This window comes from Suricata suricatta, chromosome 2, assembly GCF_006229205.1.
Source record: "Suricata suricatta isolate VVHF042 chromosome 2, meerkat_22Aug2017_6uvM2_HiC, whole genome shotgun sequence".
NCBI classification, from domain to species: Eukaryota; Metazoa; Chordata; class Mammalia; order Carnivora; family Herpestidae; genus Suricata; species Suricata suricatta.
The window spans coordinates 88,316,958-88,340,878 of NC_043701.1; positions in this window are offsets into that span (position 1 = coordinate 88,316,958).

A 23,921-nucleotide genomic window follows, 5' to 3' on the forward strand; every position below is an offset into this window, starting at 1 on the left:
AAAGTACAGTTCAATCATGATTTTACTTGTAAGTATGGACACATTTTTAAATTCAAATGAAGGTTTACTGCTGAGACAGCATTAAGTAGAGATACTATTAATAGAATAGTAAAGAGAAGAAAGAAAAATGAGAGGTCACAAATTTCACCATGAATGACAATTTCAAGTCCCTAGGACAGAGCAAATCAATTTTTTTAAATTCTCCTCTAACAAGATTCTAAAACAATAATGAGGACAATGTAAAGACACATTTTCCATGAAAGTAAATTTGATATTTACTTTGAACAAAGAAAATCAACTAAATTAACCACTTAAAATCAAAATGAAAAAGTAAACAGAATGAATTGACTAAAATGAGATTTGAATATATAACAATAGTTTTTAAGTGATTTTTAACAGAATCTCAATTTATAAATGACTTGAAATTTTTATGAAACTTTTTACATGGAAAGATAGTATAAAAATTTTTTTAACTTCATATTTGTATAACTATCAGACAATAAAAAATTAAATAAATGGATTGCATTAGATTTCTATTGGATAGGGCCAATCTAAGAAGTAGATGAAGACTGGAGTTCAAGTTCTTTTTAAACAAATCTGAGAGACAAGATAAGGTTTCATTTCAGCATTCCAGACCTTTCCATTTCTAGGGGGTCTTTGCAAAGTATATTTTAGTTTTTACTATGCAGTAGGTATATCTGCCTAAATGCACTAGTAAACTAATGTATTAAAAATATTTTTCCATAAACTTAGAATATAGACAAAAACAACCATATACCATATTACTGTATACAGTCATTGTCAGCATATCTACAGCTTTTCTTGTACAGCACAAAAATTTTTTAATACATATATTTTAAAGTTTATTTATTTTGAGAGAGTGCGTGCATGAGCAGGGGAAGGGCAGAGAGAGAGGGAGAGAGAGAATCCCAAGAAGGCTTCACACTGTCAGTGCAGAGTCTGATCTGGGGCTTAAACTCAGAGATCATGACCTGAGCCAAAATCAAGAGGGGAATGCTTAACCAACTGAGCCACCCAGGTGCCCTAGCACTAAATATCATTTTAAGTAAATAAACATATAAGTAATATTTGAAAAAGACACTGTTGAAAATAAATATCAACCGTAGCTAACATGAGATGTAATTAAGAAAATCAGACATGGTGCGCTTATACTTATTTTTCGATATTCAGCAAAATACTAGATAGAATATTTAGTAACCTTGCTGTGTTTGAACTATGACTTTTGAGTTTAATGAACTGCTTACCTGTTTAAGAACCAATCTCAGACACTTCTTTGGCTGTGTGATTTCAGTAGTGTTGTTCATAACCATATTGTGTCATTTCTGGAATGAATTTTGTCCACAAATCCCATGTAAGCAAAGTCCTTGTGAAACAGGCAATAGTTTACCACTCTAAAGGCTGAATTACCGGGCATGGTGGCCAACCTAATCAAATGACTGAACACACACTCTATAGAAACTTGCGCCTGCTCAGCTCTTGAAGACGATTGTAAGAGCTTGAATTCTCCAGAGATGTGACCTGTTTTGAGGAATAATAGTCAGCAAGTGGATATTGATTCCTGCTGAAGATGCCTATCACCTGGGTTGACATTTAATATCTTTTGACAGGATTCTCTTTAAAAAGGTAATAACGAAAAGAAAAAGACCCAAACCTGCATTATCATTCTTGGAAAATATTATTCAACTTGAACGAAAAAATAAGTTAAAAGGAAACAGAAATAAAATCTTATTGTAAAAATAAATTTCACTGCTTCCTAAACAGGTTGCAGGCGCCTCGAAGTTGGAAGGGATCTTCACTGACAAAGCCTGAGTCCAAGTAGTTTTGATTCCTGTGTTTAATTCAGGATATATCCGTCTCATTGGCAGAGTTTGTGTGTAGGACTGCCTTGGTTATGAGGGTCATCAGCATGTTGAAATGCATCCACAGAGGATCATTTTTCTGCTCTTTTTCTTATTTCATCTTCCTGGCCTTGGAAGGTGGGAGTGGAAATTAGAACAGGGTATATAATTCAGAATATATACTGATGCTTCTTAGCTAAATATTAAGTTGTGGAATGTGAAGGAGGTGAGACTTCCAGAATGGCGGAGTTAAATACTGATGAAAGCTCTTTCTAGCAAAACACCAGTTCAGCTGGTAAATAGTAGGAATAAAAACATCATTAAAGTCCCAGGAAAATGTGAATGTATGGAGGAACATTTGTTGAGAAGAATGTACTAAATCTCAGCACAGAAAACCATCTGTGGCAGGTGAGCCTTGCACAAACTGCTCCCTTAGCCCCCAGTCCCAGTTCTCTATCACAGAAGCTCCATCCCAAGGGCTCTTCCCTGCACACGTGCAGCCAAGAAGTGGAGCCATTCCCTCCTTGAGCAACTAGTGGGGGCAAGGGTTTCCATTTCTCACCTTCATTCCAGACCCAGATTGCAGAGGTTCTAGTCATGCAAATACGGTTGAGGGAAGCAGATTTCCTTCTTCTCACTCAAAGCAGAAGGTCACCCTAAAAGCAGTAGACTGAAAGTACCAGGACCCCAATGATGCTTGGCCTGGCTTACTGGGAGAGCAAGAGTTCCACCTCAGAAGGGGCAAGCTGAAAAGGGGAAGCCATCCTGTCCTTCCCCTCGTGGCTACTTACTGACCAGGGTGCCAATCTTGGAAAAGCAAGTCCTTACCCCCAGCAGTGGTGAAATGGTGTGAAGGTTCTGCCCAGTAGGAAAGGCAGGCCAAAGAACAAGGAGCTGTGGCTCTGGCTAAGGAAATTCACTTTATTTTGGAACAAAATGTACAATTCTACGCCCAAGAGTGATTTTAAGTTTTTTATTTTTTTTTAACGTTTTAATTTATTTTTGAGAGAGAGAGAGAGAGAGAGAGCGAGCGCACACGTGCGAGAGAGAGAGAGAGAGAGCGCGCCAGAACATGAATTGGAGGATGGGGAGCAGAGACAAAGGGACACAGAATCCAAAGCAGGCTACAGGCTCCAAGCTATTAGCACAGAGCTAGAGGTGGGGCTCGAACTCATGAACTACAGCATCATGACCTGAGCCAAAGTCTGATGCTTAACCAACTGAGCCACCCAGGTGCCCCCTAAGGGTGATTTTAAAAACAACATAAATCTTGGGAAGATTAACAAAGAAAGAGTAACTAGAGAAAAAGAATCAGAGGAAAAGACAGCTGCAAAGAACACTCTTAAGAGCCTGGTTCCTTCTTGGGGATGTATGTTAAGTGAAAGAAGCTAGTCACAAAAATGATGTACGATTTCATTTGCATGACATGTCTATGATACACAGTGTTACAGGACAGGTGCGTCACTGCCTCTGGCTGGGAGTGAGGGGGGCCAAAGCGGAGGGCACGGCACTTCTTCAGGGGGAAAGAAAATGTTCTCAAATGAAATTACACTGGCGATTGTAGACCCTGTGACTATCACTAAATATCACTGAATTTTATACTTTGTTTAGAGTTGGCACGAATAGGTAGAGTAGTTTCAGGTATATAGCAGAATGATTTAACTTCTCCAGATGTTATGCTATGCTCACTATCCATGGGTTTTACAGGATGTGAATTCTATCTCAGTAGGGTGGCTTGTGAAAAAGAAAAGCTGTGGCCGGTGAAGGCATACATCTTTACCATGTAGTGTGTCTCCTATTGTATTAGTATATCTATCTGCCTTTTTGCACTCACTCCCGAGTTGTTCAACAGATAATTAAATAAAAACTAACATTTACTCTTAACCATAAGAGGTAAAATCATATTATTTCACAGAAGCACATTTTTAGTATAGAGTCTACTTAATTACCTATGTGTGTTTAAAAGAAAATGTCTAACCCAATAGTGATGGTGGTCATGAAATAGTCGGGAAAATTGTAGCTTTTACCATGTCTTAGGCTGTTACATACCAGATGTAGTAGCATTATTCCTCAGTCTATAGTTCTCATAGAATTGGCTGTTCACTCCTTTTTCAGGAGTAGACTCTCCTATAGCACTCAACATTTACCCATCACTCTGCATTTAAATTGCCTTCCTTTTAATCATTCATTATCTCCATTAACAGCTATTATCAAAACCAGCATTTATGTAATGCCCACTAGCATTCCACTTGCTTGTGAGCTTAAAGGTTGAGGTTCTTAAGAGAAAGAAACAATGAAATTTTATGGATGTTTGCTCAGCATGCCAAGGGCACAATCTCTTAGCAATCCTGGGATTAGTGTTTAGTTGGCTCATTTTAGCTGCTGGGTGGCCAACTCACCTGTGCAGTTTCCCTACAGAGAATAAGAAGTGGAAAGTATTTTATATATTAGAAACACATCTCCTGTTCCTAATATACTTGCTGAAATCTGCATGTTCTAGCAAATTCGAAGGGGGTACAGCTCTACAGTTAAAGTCATGCCTTTCCCTGGCTTGCATTTTAACAGCTTTGCCATCTGGCTCACAAGTTCCCTTCAGTAGTTTCTTTCTTCCATGCTGTTGTACTCATCATGTCCTCTTCCACTGCCTGCTACATGGCGGTGGGCTTTACTGCTAGTAACTTGAGGAAAATATGTAAACACTATTTGGATTTTTCTTTTCTGACTGTTATAGACCAAAGCTTATATATTACTGTGCAAAAGTAAATTCTACAAAGATAAACCAGTTCTCAACCAGCGGTTGTTAGGACTTTCACCCTTTCTGGAAATTAGGACTCTTTTAAAGCTGGACGTGGGGCCCCATGTGGCATTTCACAGGGACTCAGTCTCACAAACCATGAGATCATGACCTTCGCTGGATTCAAGAGTACTATGCTTAACTGATTGAGCCACCCAGGTGCCCCCCAAACTGGTGTCTTTTATAAGAGACTAAGCAGAAGGGCAGGTATGAAATTATGTGAGCACTGAAGATAATTCTCTTCTCTTTATTTCTCAGAATATTGGAAGAAAAAGGACCTAAATTAAATCCTTGATACTAAATTGTTTCCTAAATCCCTCTGAAAACTTACCCTCAGGAAATTTAGAAACGACCACATTTTTGTAGTACTCCTTTTATACTATTAAACCCCCGCCAAGATACACACAGAACATAAAGCTTTCAATAAGATGCTCAGGTTTTTGGTTTTTGTTTTGCTTTGCTTTGTTTAATTTTGTAATGTTTATTTTTGAGAGAGAGAGAGAGAGAGAGAGAGAGAGATGGGGGGAGGGTCAGAGAGAGAGGGAGATATAGAATATGAAACAGCCTCCAGGCTCCGACCTGTCAGCACAGAGCCTGACACAGGGCTGGAACTCACAGATCATGAGATCATTATTGTCAGAACTTTTTATCCTACTCCCATTTGTGAAAATTCTACCTAAGATGTCATGGCAGTACTTCATTAAATAGGTTATACATTGAGGTGTAAAGACATTTACATGTATTTCTAAACAGGCTTTTCTCAGACATTAGTTTTTTCTTCTCCCTCAATCTCCATTGTCCCTCTTTGCTACCCTTTATGTCTCTTTCCTCTCCCATCTTTTCTGCCCCCCCCCACCTTTCCCCACCTCATCATGGTCACATTAGAATTTGGAAGGAAAAAAAGGCGCCTGGGTGTCGCAGTCAGTTGAGCATCCAACTTCGGCTCAGGTCATGATCTCGCAGTTTGTGAGTTCGAGCCCCGTGTCGGGCTCTGTGCTGACGGCTAGCTCAGAGCCTGGAGCCTGCTTCAGATTCTGTGTCTCCCTCTCTCTCTGATCCTCCGCTGTTCACGCTGTCTCTCTTTGTCTCTCAAAATGAAATAAAAATCATTAAAAAAAATTTTTAAGACTTTTATTTTGGAGTAGTTTTAAGGTTACAGAAAAAAATGAAGGAAAGTTACAGAGATTTCCCATGTACTTTCTGCCCTCAGACAGGCATAGCCTCCACTGTCATGGACATGTCTTACTGGGTAGAACATTAGCTAAAACTTACCATAGCGCACTATAATCAGGCAAAGCACAAAGTTACCAGTGGCATTCACTCTGGGTGTTGTACATTCTGTGGGTTTGGACAAACGTTTAATGATATATATCCAACATTTTAGATGCTGGGTTTTTAAGGTTATAGTTATAACCTTAACTACGAATATTTTTGGTTTTTAAACTTTTTTTTTATGTTGTGCATGAGCAGAGAAAGATAGAATTATAGACCAGCTGGTATGTGCTTTATTAATGGCTTCCATTAGAGGTGTAGGTGGGAGAAAATTTGGAGGAATTCGAGAGTGATTGAAGCACTGAAATTATTTTACCTTCATGCTCTAGCTACTCACACAGATAAAGGGTAGTCTAGGTCAATTATGTATCCTCTCTGTTCTAAAGGACTCTGGTTGGATGGCGGCTGGGAAATATGCTCCATATCAGTGCTTAGTTTATTACTTGCATTCTTTTAGTTCAGATCCAGGCTCTTGTTAACCAACTGTCCAGAGAAAATATGCCTGAAAAGGGACTTTCTATTTTTCTACCTGGCTGGCTTGCCCACAAGTAGTGAAACCACAAAGAAGTAAATAGAGGATAAAAGAGAGAACACCCGTGAAAAGGCTTCACACTTCTTTGCATACAGATGGGTATATGTTTGCATGTTTGAGGATTATTTCTCTCTGTTCTTCCTTCCTGTTACATCTGAGGGAGGTTGTTTATCCAAATGCTTTCTTCTATATGTTTCCAGTAATGTATCTCAAATCTCTTAATGTTGGTTCTCTTCCGTGGCTGTACATTCCAATGACCAGGAAGATAATACAGATTATTACAGACTGTACTAAATAAAATGGCAGAATTATGTCTAAAATACAGAAAGAGCACAGGAGAGGAGAGTTTAACCACATCTTTTGAGGTAGGGAGAGAGAAGAGGTTTCTTTTAGGTTATAATAGTTATCCTGACATTTGAAAATGAATATGGATTTCCAGGCATGACAGTCCAGAGAGTTAGGGAAGAAAAGTCAATCCAGGAAGAGAGCAGTACATAAAAAGACACAGAGCATAATGTATTTGAGAATCTGTATTCTGCTTTTGAAGAGCAAAGAGTTATTGGAGATTGCAGCTATTAGAGTTCTGGCAGATGTCTACTTAGGTAAACAAATCACATAAGATGCAACATCCCATCTTAAAAAGTTTGGATTTTGCCTTATGCAAAATGAGTCAATAAAATTTAATTGCCAAGTGAGAGACATGATCAGATTTAAATAAGAGATTGGGAACACTTCTATCTTTCTGGAAGGGGTTGTGGCTAGTGGTGATGAAACTAGTTAGGAAGTTGTTGTTATGGTCTGATTGGAAGATAATGAGCCCTTACATTGGCAATTTCAATGTGTTAAAATTTTTAAAATTTTGGATGTTGGAAATGAAAGGGAGAAAGTTAAGGTGAGTCCTTGATTTCTTTCTTTCTTTTTTTTTTTTTAATGCATTGCCAACTTAGGTAACATGCATTGTATACAGTATGCTCTTGGTTTTGGGGGAGATTGCCATGATTCATTGTTTACACACAACACCTAGTGCTCATCCCAGCAAGTGCCCTCCTCAGTGCCCATCGACCATTTTCCCCTTTCTCCCACACCCCCCATCAACCCTCAGTTCTCTGTATTTAAGAGTCTCTTATGGTTTGCCTCCTTCTGTTTGAAACTATTTTTTCCCCTTCCCTTCCCCCATAGTCTTCTGTTAAGTTTCTCAGGTTCCACATATGAGTGAAAACATATATCTGTCTTTCTCTGACTGACTTAACTTCACTTAACCTAATATCTTCCAATTCCATTCGTGTTGTTGCAAATGGCAGGACTTGAGCCTTTCTCATTGCCAATAGTATTCCATTGTATATATATAAACCACATCTTCTTTATCCATTCATCAATTAATGTCCATTAGGGCTCTTTCCATGATTTGGCTATTGAAAGCACTGCTGTAAACACTGGGGTACAAATGCCCAAGGAATCGGCACTCCTGTATCCTTTGGATAAAATCCTGGTAGTAGGGTAGTTCTATTTTTAGTTTTTTGAGGAATCTCCACACTCTTTTCCAGAGTGGCCTCACCAGTTTGCATTACCACCAACAATGCAAGAGAGTTCCCGTTTCTCCACATCCTTCCAAACATCTGTTATTACTTGAGTTGTTAATTTTAGCCACTCTGACTGGGATGAGGTGATCTCTCAGTGTAGTTTTCATTTGTATTTCCCTGATGATGAGCATTTTTTCATGTGTCAGTTGGCCATCTGGTTGTCTTCTTTGGAGAAGTGTCTATTCATGTCTTTTGCTCATTTCTTCACTGGATTATTTGTTTTTTGGGTGTTGAGTTTGATAAGTTCTTTATAGATTTGGATACTAATTCTTTACCTGATATATTGTCTATAAGTATGTTCTTTAATTCAGGCAGTTACCTTTTAGTTTTGTTGATTGTTTCCATTGCAGTACAGAAGCTTTTTATTTTGATGTGGTTCCAATGGTTCATTTTTGCTTTTAATTCCCTTGACTTCGGAGACATGTAGAGTAAGAAGTTGCTGTGGCTGAGGTCAAAGAGGTTGTTTCCTGCTTTCTCTTCTAGGGTTTTGATGGTTTCCTGTCTCACATTTAGGTCTCTCATCCATTTTGAGTTTATTTTTGTGTGTGGTATGACAAAGTGGTCTACTTTCAATTTTCTGCATGTTGCTATCCAGTTCTCCCAGCACCATTTGCTAAAGAGACTTCTTTTTTTTTTCCATTAGATACTCTTTCCAGCTTTGTCAGAGATTAGTTGGCCATACATTTGAAGGTCCAGTTGTGGGTTCTCTCTACTATTCCATTGGTCTTTGTGTCTGTTTTTGTGGCAATACCATACTCTCTCGATGATTACAGTTTTGTAGTAGAGTCTAAAGTCCGGGATTGTGAAACCTCCTGCTTTGGTTTTCTTTTACAGCATTACTTTGGCTCTTCAAGGTCTTTTGTGGTTCCATACAAATTTTAGTATTGTTTGTTCTAGCTTTGAGAAGAATGCTGGTGGAATTTTTGTTGGGATTGCATTGAATATGTAGATTGCTTTGGGTAGTATTGACATTTTAACAATATTTGTTCTTCCAATTTATGAGCATGAAAGTTTTTCCATTTATGTCGTCTTTAATTTCTTTCCTTAGTTTTCTATAGTTTTCAGCATACAGATATTTTACATCTTTGGATAGGTTTATCCTAGGTATTTTAGGTTTCTTGGTGCAATTATAAATGGGATCATATACTTGTTTCTCTTTTTGTTGCTTCGTTATTGGTGTATAGAAATGCACCCATTTCTGTACGTTGATTTTTGTATCCTACAATTTTGCTGAATTCATGTATCAGTACTAGCAGCCTTTTGGTGTGGTCCTTTGGGTTTTCCATGTAGAGTATTGTGTCATCTGTGAAAAGTGAAAGTTTGACTTCATCTTTGCCAATTCTGATGCCTTTTATTTCCTTTTGTTGTCTGATTGCTGATGCTAGGACTTCCAGCACTATGTTAAACAACAGTGGTGAGAGTGAACATCCTTGTCATGTTTCTGATCTCAGGGGGAAAGCTCTCAGTTTTCCCCCATTGAGGATGATATTAGCTGTGAGCTTTTCATAAATGGCTTTTATGATGTTTAAGTAAGTTCTTTCTATCCTGACCTTCTGAAGGGTTTTTATTAAGAAAGGATGCTGTATTTTTTCAGGTCTTTTTTCTGCATCTATTGCTAGGATCATATGGTTTTTATCTTTTATTTTGTTAATGTGCTGTATCACATCAACTGATTTGCGACTATTGAACCAGCCTGCAGCCCAGGAGTGAATTCCCCTTGATTATAGTGAATAATTCTTTTATATGCTGTTGAATTCTATTTGCTAGTATCTTGTTGAGAATTTTTGCATTAGTGTTCATCATGCCTATCACCTGCCAAGTTGTCCCCCATTGGGCCCCTGGAGGTGTGTCTATCTCTCCATAGCCCAGATTCCTGGAATTCCCAGTCTTTTGGTCTCAATACTGCTGTATTTGAGAGATGAGAGAACTTTGGGTCCTTCTACTTTTCCACCATGTTGACCCTCATCCCAGAAATTAGAGTGTTTGATTTCTGGTTTTGGATCCTTGTGTCCATGAGGTTGATATTAACCAAAATGTATTAAGAAAAAAAAAAAAAAGAAAAGTTTAAGTGGTAGGGAGTGAGATGATGACTCTAACATTGCATGTGTTGAGTTTGAGGTGCCCATAGGGTATCTCAGAGAAAATACCTCACTAAAGTATAGTTTGAAGATAAAGAGACATGTCTGGTTTAGACTTGCAAACTTTGGGGTTATTATCAGATAACCCCAAATTAAATTAAGAGATTGTTATTCAAGATCGTTTCATAAATTCTGTACATAAGATTATTATTAGAATTGTAGAAATCTTCAGGACCTCTCATCCTGTTTGTTCTCACTGAGAGGAACATGTGAACTTGAGCACTCCGTGTGATGATTTTTATCAAGACGTTGTTAATGTTGTCTTACAAGGCACGAATTAAAGTTTAAAGTCTTTGTAGACTCACTTAAAATGTCTTGGGTGTTATGGATCTTAAAGATAGATTTCAAGACCGCATGCTGTCTATTTGGGGGTGGGTGTGGGGGAATCCATAGTCTCAGCTCATAGCATCCTTTCAAGTTTTGTTCTTTTACTCTTTAAGTGTTGAAAAATTTTTGGGAACAGGTTTATGAATTTAATTTAGAGGATTAAGTTGGATTTATCTCCAAAGAGCAAATGAAGAGTAGAAGAATTACATATTTCCTACTTTTATTCTTATATGAGTTTCTGCACACACCTGCTACACAGAGCAGTAGGCAAGTGTTTCAAGGGAGTTGAGGTTGATTACAATCAATAAAATTCCAGCCTAACACCCATGCACATTCAGACACACATATGCATATATGCACATATATGCAAAGGTTTTAGGATCTGGGTTTACAAGTTTGACAGTTTCTCTTCTCTGATGGTCTCAAGGATGCCAGGTGATTCTAACAAGACAATCAAATAACTGAGAGACTTCCTATTTTACTCAAAGGACATAATTCTCACCTCTTTAATTTCCATACTGGTGTATGGATTAGGTTTTTGTATTTAAGTGATTTTAAAACAATAGCCACTTGTGACCAATAAATCAGACATACTGTGACCCAAATTCCTCCCATTTCCACATCTCTGTTTCTACTTGGAAGTACAGGCCACACTCCCATTTGGCATGAACCTACTAGGACATTGCTATGAGCAAGTCCTCAAGTCCTGTTTCAATTTCTGCACTTGCACTAGATTCTCTTTAACTGGCCTTTGCAATAGAATAGATTATTTTTATTTTGATTACTATCCATCTTCCTATGCTTCTCATCCATACTCTGGTAACAGATTGGTTTTGTTTATTTTGTGATGCTATCTCAGAAACCTGCCCTTTATTAGAATACAAAATAGCCCTTGCTCCTTGTTTCCTGGAAATAATTAAGGCTTCAGGAATTTGTCCTATAGAGTTAGGTATTCCTTATAATAGCTATTAATATTACATAGTATTTTTAATAGTACAAAATTATCTTAAGATCATTAGCATTGGTATTACCTGGAAAAATTTGAGATCTACAGAATGTCAGATCCCACCCCAAGACCACAGATTCTGTATTTTAATAAGACATTTATATTATTTGTATGCACATTAAATTTTGAAAAGCACTGCTATGGTTTATGAGCACAGTCTTTGCTAGCTGATGGCTTTCAACACCTTTGCAGCTCTGTTCTCTTCTTCGTTTTGCTTTTAGCAAGTTCTGCCTTATATTACCCATCACTTAGTGATTGAAATATACCAGCAAGGGTTGCCTATGATTGAACTGCCAGACTGTGAATTGCTTTACTCAAACTAAGAAACCTTGTTTTTATCTTACTGCTCTGTAGTATTATGGTCTTTACTCTTAACATATGAGTATACATCTCTTTACTAACATTCTGCAAAGTGGTCAGGAAGCTTCACTACACAGCTCTCTGCTTCTCTATTTTCCTACCCTTATTGGAATAGTTGATGTTTGTCATCAATTGTTGCTCACTTTGAAACTAGAAATGATCTCAAATATTAGGCATGAAAGGCTTTCCTTAATAGCAGTTGTTTCTGCCTTTTAAATTCATCATTTTTGCAAAAAACTCAGGCATCAAATAGCATGTACATTTTTAGATTTTCTTGGCTCAACACTCTTGCTCTTGTGGAGCCTCAGGTCAAATACTTCACCCCAGCAATTACCTGAAAGATCAACTCCTTGTGTTTGGCAAATGTTTTTGCCATCTGAGACCAATAGCATCTTGAGTCAAGTAGCTCTCCTGACTTACAAACTTGGATAAAACATCACATGATAAAGCATGGCTCTGTTTCTTCTAAGTAGATATATTCCAACCAAAGGTGCTGGTATATATGACCCAAGACTATGAGGGAGTTAAATCCAATTGGGGAGAACTTTGACCAATTGGATAGAAGATGAGAAGAAACTGAGTAGAAATAATATCTTTCTTTTGCACCCCTTGATGGAACTTTCAAAAGCACAGTTTCTCTATTCATCTTTGGAACAGATTTCTCACAATAAGTATTTGCATGTGAAGAGTTTTTCATTAAGCAACACTGGTGTATATATAAGTCACATTGTTTCATTTCCTTTTTGTCTCTTCCCCCCTAGAACTCTACCTTCAAATAAATGTCTAATAGTTAACCCTTGCCACAGTGTCTATTTTCTAAGAAACCAGAGTAGTTCTAGAAAGCAAACCCTTAGGACAAGATTTGGAAATAAATTGCTCATCTGTGTAAAAGAAGTAAGGACCCTTTGTCTGGTGATAGTGGTGTGATACTAACTTCTGGCACTTAGTGACATCACAATCACCTCAAACTTTAATTAATTTGGAAGAAGTGTAGTTAGAAGATTGTTACAGGACAGCGGTAATTTTAAGGATAATAAAGTAGGGTAACTGCTTTTAATGGCACAGCAGACTTTGAAAGGAAAATGACAGCTATAGAGCAGATAACTGCAATCTGAAAAATACTGTTATAAAGCCGGGGGACCTATATGGCAGCTACAAGAGATTTTTATTTCCTAAAGCCACAGGACAGAGTTGTTCAACATCAGGCCTAGGGTTTGGTTATATACCATAAAGGAGACAAAATTCTCAGTAAATCTTCTGTCAACAACAGGGTTCTAATGGAGAAGGGCTGGAATTCTGACACCTGGATAGTGATGTTTTAGTGGGCGAGTTTGAGAATCTTGAACCCAAACTCAGTGTGCCAGAAAGTCCTGTCTGGTAGAAGTCCTTTGCTCATTGCCAGAATCTCATTGCCTTTTTGCCTTTTTTTTAGGTTGGATTTTATTTTATTTTATTATTTTTTATAATAGTTTATTGTCAAATTGTTTTCCATATAACACCCAGTGCTTCTCCCCTCCATGACCACCACCCCCTTCCCCCTCCCCCTCCTCCTTCAGCCCTTGGTTCATTCTCAGTATTCAGTAGTCTCTCATGATTTGTGTCCCTCTCTCTCCCCAACTCTCTTTCCCTCTTCCCCTCCCCCTGGTCCTCCATTAGGTTTCTCCTGTTAGACCTATGAGTGCATTGCTTTTAACAATTTTGTTCTCAGATGCCTTCCTAGATGAGGTCTTCTTTTCCACAAGACACATTACCACCACCACTCCTTGTCTCTGGCCCTGTAACAAAAACCAAGCCTTAAAACAGCCTGAGCAGGGAAGTATAAGCCCTTTGCTAGTAAGAAATAGCATATACTACCAAGGAATTATAGTACCCATGTAATATGTGCTGACAGGATCCCAGGGGACCTATGTAGAAACACATTTTGATGATGTTGGCCTGGGGAAGGCTCACTGAGGAAGAATTTGAAGTAAAGGTGTAGAAAATTTCATAGTTTTCCAAGATCTAGAGCCCGGGAATCTAGGCTAATTTAAAGTGGTAACAAGGGTTTAAGCACTCTGTGACACCCTGAGAACTGTTGCAACTTTTATAGTGATGGCCATCAGCAAGAAGATGAATAAATTCTGGGCTTGAGGGTTGATCTATAGAGATGGCTCACAGACCTGGTCTAGAACTATTTAATAAACTGGTCTTGATACAACTCTTTGATTTTTTTAAAAATACCACATTATTAGAGATAGGCTTTTGGAATAATTTCTGTGTTTTCAGTAACTTTGAATGAAGCCTCATTTGGCTGTGTATATAAATATCACAGAGGATTACTTAAGTAATCATGAGGATGTCAACAATCTGTGGTCACAATACCAAACAATAACTTTTCTAGCACCAAAATTCTTGACAAGTATATTTCCACTTGCTTGCTGCATCTCTGTACAGTCATCTCAAATTAGGCCCAAGGAAAAAATGATCAGATGTACTAATTTAATCTAAGATTACTGAAGTTACTTGCCTACTTATTAGATATTCTCTTCTAACTGAGATTCCCACCATGGTCCTGAATCCTAACAAGTCAGAGTCCATCTATCCAAATCAACATGAAATCCAGGGTTTCCCATGCCCACCACACTCCTGTCTTTCAGTCAAGAAAACTCTTAAGGTAGTAGTAATTAGATGTTATGTTCAATTTTTCTTAGTAGCTTGAGATGAACTCAAGCATTGTTCCTAATCTGTTTGTTTTCATGACTGCTATTGGATATTGGTTTCTCCAGGATATGTTTCCTATTATAAACCCCCTACATGTATGGTCTAAACATATAACATTATTTGACATACATACTTATATATATGAATGAATTCAAAACATTTTTTCTCTTTAAAAGTAGGATTCACTTCTTGATCTCATTTGTCCCATCAGGTTCTTGGACTTCTTCATCAAATTTAATTTGACCCCTCCACTATTCTTTAAATTCTATATACCCAATAGATACTCTTATGTAAATTGACAACAAAAAGTATCTACCTTATTAACTGTATAATAATTGCTATTTATTAACTGTCTGCCACGTGACAGTTAATATGCTAGAAGTTTTCCATATAGTGTCCTTCAGGTAAACATTGCTGTTCATATTTTACCAAAAGGAAACTGGGGCTCAGAATGGTTGAAGTTGTCAATATCACAACATCAGTAAGTATCACAGCTGGGATGGAAATACAGACATTTCTAACTTTCTAGCTTGAGCTCTTTCTGCTCATCACACCATCCTGCACTTGTTTAAAAAGGTGAAGATTTCAGTAGAGTTTGTTGTATGGATGGAATATGATCCTACACTTGGATCACTTAATGACCAAATTTATCTGATGGGACTGTACTCTGACATACTAAACTTTGTGGTACCCAGCTAATTAGAAACTTCTTTCTTTTAGAGGAAAGAATAGCAGACAGAATGGCACAATTAATGACCAGTCCAAATATGGGAAATAGCGCTTTGCCTTACTGTTTTTTCCGCATGTAAGGAAAGGATTCCTAGTTTAGACTTCTTTTATGAGATCAAGATGACATTTGAGACTAAGTTGGAAGTCAAAATACTAACACTTAGCTATTAGTAATGGAAAGAAAAAAATCTACACCCAAGTCTGGGAGAACAAATTCAGTGTTGAGTAGTTCTCATCCATAGAGTATCTATGAAAATATTCCATCTACTGAACAATATCAATTTATAAGGTTTTAGTTTTAATTCAACTGAGAATGTGTCTGATCCAGAATCGGAGTGAGGATGACTCAGAATTAGGTGAAAGAACTGTAACATGCTACTAATTTCTGGGGTTGGTTGTGAGAACAGCCCTAATCTTCATATGTCGATGGAACAATATTAAACATGACAAGGCCACTTGACACTTAGCTCACCGCAGCATTACTTGGGAGAAAACAGAGAACTCCTTGAATAAGTAAAAATGCAAGTTCACACCCAGACAGTATCTCTCCTGACATTTAGACCTAACAGTCTCCTCATCTTTAGCAGTGTTTAGAGTATTAATTTCCTAAATAACTTGTCACATTGTCAGGGAAACTCTGATTGGTAGAAACCTGATAGAATTTAACGAAATTTCCAGCAAGGGAAGTATCTGTAGCTGTGAAGCTTCTAGAAACCTATATCATCTCTACTCTTTTCTCCAATTGAAACATTGCCTACCAATCAGTTAATGAGTATTTACTGAATCCCTATGCATGGCTACATTGCTGTACATAAAAAGTGTAGATCCAAAGGAAGTTGCAGGTCTGATACCTGCCCTCAGTAGTCCTTTTATTTTATTTTATTTTATTTATTTTTAATGTTTTATTTATTTTTGATACAGAGAGACACAGAGCATGAGAAGGGGAAGGGCAGAGAGAGAAGGAGACACAGAACCGAAAGCAGGCTCCAGGCTCTGAGCTAGCTGTCTGCACAGAGCCTGACGCGGCGCTCGAACCCATGAACGTGAGATCTGACCTGAGCCGAAGCCAGACGCTTAACTGACTGAGCCACCCAGGCGTCCCATTAGTCCTTTTAACTTACAAGTTTATGAGAGAAGGGTGTCATCAAGGCCAACTATGTTTAAAGGGAGAATTTCTCAAATACTGATAAAAACGATTGAGGGCTCTCAATAGATTTTTGAATGTAGTGTGTATTTATAAACACTTTCTGGATTAGAAATGAAAATTGAGGCAAGAAAATAGCAATAACGAACCTATTATATGTTAACATAAATAGAAATTTTTTGTAAAAAATGTTTTCTAAAACAAAAATAATTAATGGGAAGAGGAGTCTTGCTTTGCATTTTTGCAAATCTCCTTAATGTCTGGTTTGCAAATGACAGCTGGAATTGCATAGCTCTTCCTGTTGTGACATCACATGTAGCGTCTGTAATAGTTCACTGTGCACATGAGAAAATGAGGATAAACCAGAATGGAATATCTTTGTATTATTATGAAATAGTTTTGATCTCATAGACCTGCTGGAAGGGTTTCAGGGACCCCCAGGAGTTCTCTGGACCACACTTTGAGAACCCCTGTCCTAAGACTGGAAGCAGTAACTCAACATTAGCTGTTACTATAAAGCTGAAAAATATGTGTATTTAGGCGTAATGGTATTTATTCTAAATCTATATTAATGTAGTATCAATATTAGCAAAAGGAATACAATTTGAGGCATTTCTCTGATTTAATTTCATGTTGGTAACTATAGGAAGGTGCCTGTGCACATATAGATGCTTTGCTTATGGTCTATTCAGTTATATTTTCAGATTCTCTGAGCAAAAGTCAGTCAGTTGCCTTCTAATTTTTGTTTTCATGCACAAGACTGTTTCAATATTAGTTAGCCATGTTGGTGAAGAAACTGGCCATTTTCATTTAACAGTTCATTTATTACATGATTTTATTGTATACATCTGCTTTTAACATTGGCTCTCTGAAAGAAGGTTTATTTTTAGTTATAGGTAACACTAATCAGCAGAGCCACCCACTCTTTCGAGTCAAATGCCACTTGAGAACAAAATGAACTCAGCAGACAGAATGACATACATTTTGCAAAGAATAGCTTGACCAGATGGCAACCAAGTAGTCTGAAATTGTTATTCCAAAAGAAGAAAATATTAATAAATATATTTTTGTTTCACAACATAGAGGCCCTTATGACTTCACAGTGCTGTCAATACAAGACTGAGTTTGCTTGTTATACCAGACCCCTAATATTTAAAAACAATTTTAGTCATTATTAAATTTATAGAATCAAAAAAACCTTATAAAAATGGGCGTGATAGGTCACTTCATAATTTTTCACCTGAAGCCTAGTAATAAGATGGCAGATTGCTTCTCTTCGACTCCCCAGTTTTCCCCAAGTTTGTAGCTCACAATTGTCAGAATTTACAAGGATGAAAGGAAAATATGCCTAGATGGCTCTGGAAAAGCCAGTAACGATTGATATTCACAGAATGCAAAGGATCAAAAGAATAGGAATGCTCTTTTGTCTCCCAATATTTCATTTCTCCTGATACCACCCTGATAAAACCCCTCATAAAACATTTTGGGAAGCAATGTATTGCGTTCTCAAAACAGGTTTTGCAGTAGTAGGATAAAGGGCTGTTTATTTTGTGGATGGTTTTTCCTCACAAAGAACTGTGTGTTAGGAATAGTAACACAATAGGCCAGCAGGTAATAGAAACTTATGAATAGAAGTAAAGAAAGTGGCAGCAGAAGCAGAAGATAATCTGCATTTCACGTCAAGGACAAAGGCAGCCCTGTTTGACCATGAAGTTTAGATCCCAGAGTTCTATTTACTGGGGCATTTATGGCTTCATCAATACATGCATTGGACATCCTTTTTTATCTTGTGTTTGAAATGTTCATGTTAAATAAAAAAAAAAAAGGAAAGTATGTGAGAAGTATCTAGTTTTATACCATCTAGAAAGCTGTCATCTTTCTTCTTTTTATTTAAAGTGAAATTCATGGAACATTTGAGAAATTTAGTTACTGTACAGACTCACCACATGGCCCCACCCCAAAAAAAGGCAGTAGTAAGAATGATGATTTTTGTTGAGATTTTATAGTCCAGCTCTAAGAATCTTGACCTTCATTAATTTCCAGAATATAGATGACAGTTCATAATCATAGCCAGAGAACAGACTGTTCCCAGTTGCCTGAAGATTATTATGATGGAATTTAGCATCCTGAACGAAGAAAGATAAAAGGTTCATAAATCACAGATGATAGAATACATGTAACTGCTGGTACAGAAAGTCTTACATATTAACTTTTAAAAATCTGGTAGTGGTCGTTGTACTAACATTCACATATATAATTTGAGAAATAGGTAATTTAGCTTAAGTCACATACAACCTTTATGCTAGGAAAGTGGCAAGGTGTTAAAAAAATAAGATTAAATGAGGCACATGATGATCCTTTAATCATTGTTTCATCTAAAAGTTCCAGGTAACAGAGTATTGCCAAGTCGAATCATTCATCTTTGACTGCGATTCCATTCTTGGGCTATTTCTCACTAAACTTCATAATTTCACATGACTCAAATATCTTAAAATCTTTCAGTAACTGGCTTTCTTGCTAGTTACCTGTTTTGAGGCACTTTTTTTCCTTTTCTGTTGTATATTTTCATTTTTTAACTTTTCTACCATTATGGATGGGGTGTTTGCAAATGTGTATATAGGCGTGAACAATAGACATTTTTTGTGAAAATAGAGAGCAAATGTATGTGTGTAGCAAGTCATGTGGCATATATGTTTGTATACATAAATGTGTCTTTGTGTGTATATGTATGTATGTGTGTGTATACATATGTAATGCACACGAGAGACTTATATAAAGGTCTGGAATGATAGAGATGAATCAATTAGTAATAGTTGCACAGATTACCTGGTTTAATTCACATAAATGTCTTTTTCTCTGTGATTTTTGTGGTTGTTTTCAATGAGATCTGTAATCACCACTCAACAGCGACCTTTCTGTCCTCTCTTTGTGGGAACCTCAGCCTTCTCCTGCACACAAAGGCTATGTCAGGCCCATAGAGTGTGGAAGGCTTTGGACAATGGATGAGCAGTCCAATCAATTTGCTGCTGATGGAGAGAAAAGGACAACAGAGAGGCTGCTTTTGATGTTGGCTCCTTTGTGGGTCTGAGTCACCCGCAGCTGTAGGGTTCCAGCCTGTTTGTTCTAAGTTTTATAGGAGGAGCAGGAGCTTCAAGTTGGACACTGTGTTTATTTTCTTGTGCCAATTTGAGAGCTTCCTATAGAGCAAAGATAAACCTGGGCATGGCATTTTCATCTGCAAACCAAATGCTCAGACATCCACCGGCTTTCCATGAGTTGGCAGGCAGAGGAATCCACCTGTGTCTGCAATTGCACAAAAACATACTTGTCTTCCGAAATAAAATCAGGGTCTTCATGCTTTCCTTTCCCTGCCATTGGGGAAAAAGTTAATTTACTAGAAATACATAAGCTCTCTCCCTCATTCTTTTTCTTTTTTCTTTTAAATTGAGTGTGGTTGACACACAATGTTACATTATCTCTGTTCTTTTTCCTATGCAAGGTGAACTAATGTGCTCTAGGCGTCCCAAGTAATCTGTAAAGCAATTACTACCTTCTTACCTTCATTTTCCCTCCCCCCTTCGTGGGGCTCCAGTAGGCTGTGAAGCTATAAATGCACTGAAGAAATCGAATCTTAACTGTGCACCCGAGGAAGCCAGGCCTCCGCGCTGGGGGAGGCGCTTGCCCTGCAGCACTGAGCACAGCGTTTCCTTTCTCATAGCTTCAGAAAATAAACGGTCTTACTGGAAGGAGAGGGTTTTATCATTACATTTTCTCTCTTTGATGGAATTTAAAAGTAATTTTTGATTTCAGTCTTTTACATAATGAAAAGATACCTACTAACAGTAAAAAAAATTGCATATTATCAGTTTGTTTAAATTTTACTTTTTACCATCTTTATGTAAATTTAATAATTGTCTTATATATCATCTTTTATTGGCAAGTTAATTTAAAGATCACATGTTTGAGTTAGAGATTTACTGTGTATGAAAATATAGATGACATGTTACTGTGTGTTAGCACACAAAAATCAAAAGAACTGTTGAAGTGAGCTAATATTTGTAATTCTTGCACTTTGCGTTTGTTTTTTTTTTCTTGATTTTATTTCTAAATAAAAAGTCACCCTGCAAGTATGTTAAGATAGCACATTCTCAGGAAAGATAAAATATTTTACAATAAAAAATCTAAAATGAATTTGGTATTTTCTCTTTTTAAGTTGTTTCTTAAGTACAAGAAATAGCAATGTAAGTAATAAGCTTCATTCAAAATTGTTGAAATAATGGTGAATTATGGATCATGTAGAAAGGATTAGGAGGGGACAAATCTGCAAAATTTTTATTTTATCTTCCCCACTAATGTGCATTGCAATATCCATACTTCTCCTTATGCCTGCAAGCAGTGGTCAACTTTGTGTAGAAAGTTTACCATTTTATGTCTTGGCTAAGGAAAAATTCAAAACTCTGTATTGTTCCAAATCACCGTGGGAGTCAGTGTACCACGGCTCATCAGAGCCAACACACTGGGTCTTCTAGGCCTTAACTTCCCAGAGGCTCTAAAACTAAATATTTTGTTTTATTACTTTTTTAATTTTTAAATTTTTGTGAATATAATTCATTGTCAAATTGACTAACATGAACACCCCGTGCTCATCCCAGCAAGTGAGCCCTCCTCAACGTCCATCACCTATTTTGCCCTCTCCCCGCCCCCATCATCCCTCAGGTTTTTTTCTGTATTTAAGAGGCTCTTGTGGTTCACCTCCCTCCCTCTCTGTAACTATTTTTCCCCTTCCCTTCCCCCATGGCCTTCTGTTAAGTTTCTCAAGATCCACATATGAGTGAAAACATGTATCTGTCCTTCTCTGACTGACTTATTTCGCTCAGCATAATACCTTCCTGTTCCATCCACCTTGGTGCAAATGGCATGATTTCACTCTTTCTCATTGCCAAGTAGTATTGCATTGTATATATAACCCACATCTTCCTTATCTGTTCATCAGTTGATGGACATTTAGGCATCATACTAAGCTATTTTAAAGAGAGGACATGAATGAATAACTTAAGTGATTTTTTTTAAATGGAAAACTCAACAGATGTCGTTTATCCCTGTATAGACTTGATCTTGAAGTACTGAAGTACTCAAGTACTGAATGGTCTTTCTAAACTTCATATGAAGTCTGAAGTCCTGACCCACTGGTCAGGAATTATGCTAGATGTTTGAGTAAATTTGTCACCCCAACTTTGTTATGCTTTTAAATCTGTGGTTTGTATAAAGAGAGCAGGCTTATCTTGCTTGTTAGGAATGGATTTGTGTTACATTTTGTTTTTCTGATTATGTAAGTTTTCTCTTATATTGTGGGAAAACTTGTAAAGCCCCTAAAATCACACCAAATAAAATGAGAATTTTTTCTCTTCTTATTACCCAGGGAAAATTTCCGTTTTAATTATGATGTTTATACATAGATTTATTCATCAGTTACCTATTATATAGTAATATTTTGATAAAAGCTTGGAACTTCAATGTAAATATGGTAGAGTAATATCTATTTCACACGCAACTAACAGTGAATCAACTTGTGCCTTTGTATGTACTTGTTTCCAGGTATTCTATTTCATTATATGGATGTACTATAATTTTTATAAGCTCTTTAGTGTTTTATATTCACATACTTTCATTTTGCTTTTATAATCATTTTAGAGATAATGTTTATGTAAATGCCTAAAGGCCTATATATTCATCTCATTATTTGTTTTAAGAAAGTCTTTTTTTTTTAAGTTTATTTATTTATTTATTTAGCGAGTATGTGCACATACATATGTGAGCAGGGGAGTGTCAGAGAGAGAGGGAGAGAGAATCCCGAGCATGCAATCATGACCGGAGCTGTGATCAAGAGTCAGATGCTTAAACAACTGAGGTACCCCGGTGCCCCTGTTGTCAGAAATTCTTCAAAAGTCTTAAAGAGTCTTTCATAGTGTTTTCCTTTGTTCATTCATAGGAAATACTTTTGAGGTACTGACTAGGATGCTAGGAAGCATTCTGGGCATTTGGTTACACAGCTATGAACAAGACAGACACAAACCTATATACTCAGAAGAATATTTCTGGCAGGGAGACAGATACTAACTAAGAGAGTGAAGTAAAATACACAAGAGCCAAGGAGAAAATTTAAGTAGAAGAGGTTGATAGAACATGAGTGCCCTGAGAAGTAAGAGAGACAGGCGCTGCCCTTTCCTACTGGTCGGCTCCTCATTTCCTGAAAAGGTTATTTAGGTAAACCCAAAGAAAGAGAAAATACCTGTAGAGAAAGAGCCTTTCTACCAGAGTGACCAGCAAGTTCAAAACGCTTCAGCCAAGGATGTACCTAGTCTCTGAAAGGAACCGGGATGAGGATTGTCTGGCTAAAGCTAGATGAAAGAGGAGCAAGTAATAGAACATGAAAAGAAATGGGGACTAGATTAAGTAGGGTCTTTTGGGTTTTGGAAAGAATGTGGCTTATACTGTGAGGCAGATGGAATGCCATGAAGGGTTTGAATAGACGAGTGACATCATCTGACATGATCTTACGTCGATGTTAAGACTGATTATTTGGAGTAAGAGCATCTAGAGAATCCAGTTAGGAGACTTGCAATACCATGGAAAGAAATAATGTCAACTGAACACATATAATGACTGAAAAGAGCAATAAGTGGTCAGATCCTGTAGCTAGAACTGCCAGGGTTACTGAAAGATTAAAAGCAGGGAGAGAAGGGGCACCTGACCAGCTCAATCGTTGAGGATTGGACTTTAGCTCAGATCATGATCTCACAGTCTGTGGGTTTGAACCCTGTGCCAGGATCTGTGAGCCTGCTTCAGATTCTGTGTCTCCCTCTCTCTCCCCCTCCCCCACTCACACTCAGTTTCTGTAAAAAGTAAATAAACATGTAAAAAACTAGGAAGAGAAAATAATCAAAGGTGATTCCAAGTTGTTTTGTTTATTTTTGTTTTTTGTTTTGTTTTGTTTTGTTTTGCATAGTGAAATTAGAAGTGTGTGGTGCCAATAACTGGATCAGAAAAACACCAAGAAGCTGATCTGAGGAAGAATGTCAGGACTTGAGTGTTGAACATGACAAGTTTGACCTATTAGAAATGTTGAGTCAGCAGTAGGAACTGGACTTAAGAAGACAGTCAGGCATAGAGAAATATATTTAGGAGTCATGAGCATTGCTTCAGTCAATTATTGCTGTGTAAGAAACCACCGCCGAATTGGAGTAACATACAGGAAGATCTTAATCTCTTACATACTTGTAAAATGACTTGAGGTTGGCTCAGTCTAGGCTGGGATTCTCTGCAGAGCTCCGCTTCAGCTAAAGGTCAGGCTGGACTTTGCTGCTCACCATGGGTTGGGTTCTGATCTTCTCCATGTGTTGATATTCAGGACTAAGGCTTACGGGGAAGCAACTGCCCTCCTCTGTGGTGAAAGCAGAGGCATGAATGGTAGGTAAGTCTC